This window comes from Dromiciops gliroides, chromosome 4 (genome assembly GCF_019393635.1).
Source record: "Dromiciops gliroides isolate mDroGli1 chromosome 4, mDroGli1.pri, whole genome shotgun sequence".
Classification (NCBI taxonomy): Eukaryota; Metazoa; Chordata; class Mammalia; order Microbiotheria; family Microbiotheriidae; genus Dromiciops; species Dromiciops gliroides.
Window position 1 is genome coordinate 204,319,927 of NC_057864.1, and position 2,125 is coordinate 204,322,051.

At 37.9% G+C, this 2,125-nt stretch overlaps 1 pseudogene; it reads left to right on the forward strand.

The window, feature by feature from the left end:
- The first annotated feature begins 1,100 nt into the window (after positions 1-1,100).
- Positions 1,101-1,913, forward strand: LOC122754853 (annotated as a pseudogene).
- The last annotated feature ends 212 nt before the right edge of the window (positions 1,914-2,125 follow it).

Genomic DNA, 2,125 nt, shown 5'->3' on the forward strand with positions numbered 1-2,125 from the left:
TATAATTGACAAGATGTGGCAATAGATTACATAGGAGGGGGTGAGAAAAGTGAAGAGTTGAGGATGACACATAGGTAAAAGCTATTAGAGAATTAATTGCGTGGTAGATGTGGACTCAAGGAATCTCAAATAAAAAGAGATTACCAAGTGGTGGTAGAAGGCAATTTTGGCAGTTGTAATGGAGACCAAAGAGTATTCAGATTCTCCAACCTCAACCAATAAGTCAGGAAGAATGAATGGAAGTGAAAGCATGATCAGCCAGACTATGACTTTAGGAGGGAACCAGGTCTCAATGAGAGCAAAAAGTTGGATGAAGTCAGAAAGGAAATTATTGAGGAGGAAAGTAAGTTGTTTTACCTATGGAGCAGGCATTCCAGGGAATATACTAGGAATGGGTAACTTTAGAGTGGGTTGTTACAAGGTTTAGATTGAAAGAAATGGAATTATGGGATCAGACAAAGAACAATAATTAGCTTAGATTGATGAAATTCATGGATTCAGAATCACAGGGACAGAGATGTCGCTAGATGGTGTTTTTTAATCACTGGAGAATAAGTTCAAGTGGGTTATCATTTTCACTATGGTTTAGTATCAGGGGATTAGCCTGTACAGACTAGGGGACAAGTTGGGGCAGCTAATGTATTAGCATTATTCTTTTTCCCCTAGAGTGCTAGAGGCTGCCAGGTCAGGGCAGGCCAAGAGTTCTGTGGAATGAGTATGATACAATGACATTCCTCTCTTTTTGAGGCAGATAGTAACAGGCCAGGCCAGGAATTAGGCAGAGGAAAAAAGATGGAATAGCATTTGTCCCATTCTCTCAAGGGCTTGAAGGAATCAAGTGAGGAGAATGGTAATAGAATGACAGTTCTCCCCATACTCCAAAGGCAGGATGTAAGAGCATAATTTAAAGCTGTTTGTTTTCTTCCTTCTTGAGAGGAATGGTTATTTCATTTTTGTCCTTGTATTCCAACTGCCTAGTGCAGTGACCTGCACATAATAGGTGCTTAATAAATTCATGTTGGTTGATTGATTGACTTTAGGTCAATAGACCCTTGTCCCAGACTAAATATTTCTAAGAGGCTCTCTAACAGGAGTGACCAATGAAGAGAAAATATACCTTCTATCTCTGTACACCTTCTCTAGAACCTGCAGGACCACGTTCCCTTTCTGAAGCCACTTGTAGTATCTGTTCCCCACTGTCTCACGTGGTTATATGTCCCCATGTATGTGCATCTTTTGTTACAAGTCTCAGACAATATGATAAGACATTGTATGGATTTTGTACTTATAGCATAAAACCAGCAAAGACAAATAAATTTCTAGAAAACACAAAGAAATACATTAAGATTCAAATAGCTCACTCTGAATTATTTGGATACTGGAGTCAAGAGCTTGGAAGTATAATGAATCAAGTCTTTCATATGTGAAAATACAATAACCTTGCTCATTGACCCGAGGTTCTGAAAGCTTTAACCAATAAAGAATGACAAGAAAAATTCATTCCTCCAAACCTACCGTTTAAAGTTAAACAGAAGAATGAAGTCATCTATCTCATCCCCTGATGCAAAATAGTAAAGCCTCCTAAAGAAAGGGTCTATGAACTTGCTACCTTTCAGATGAAGCCTAGGAGGCCAGCTTTGTTGGGTAAAGACTTTAAAATAACAACAGTGAATATCTAAGTAGGTTATACAAAACTGATTGTAGTTTTCCACATATAATATGAAGCACTTAATGGACCTAATATTATTTGTTGGACTGACATGCCAGACTGTTGCATGTCTGGAAGACACAGAGCCCATGAAGACTCCCAAGTAATGGCAGTTGTTTAGGAGAATTTTAGTCCCCTGGAATGTCATGAAAATATGCATCTCAATATGGAATCAGAACTAAAGCAAATTTCTGCAGAAATATGAACATAGTTATTAAATCCATACTCTACCAACAGTTTAAAATTCCTTAAATTCACCTAGCTTCCTATTTTTATTTAACTAAATTAATGAATGAAATATCTATGCAAATTCCATTTACTGCCTATGGCAGATGAAGAGAAGGGTTGTGTAAAGAAAGGCAGGAGAGGTGAAAAGCCAATGGATTATAGCTGGATAAATGGGGTTTGGGGACTCTT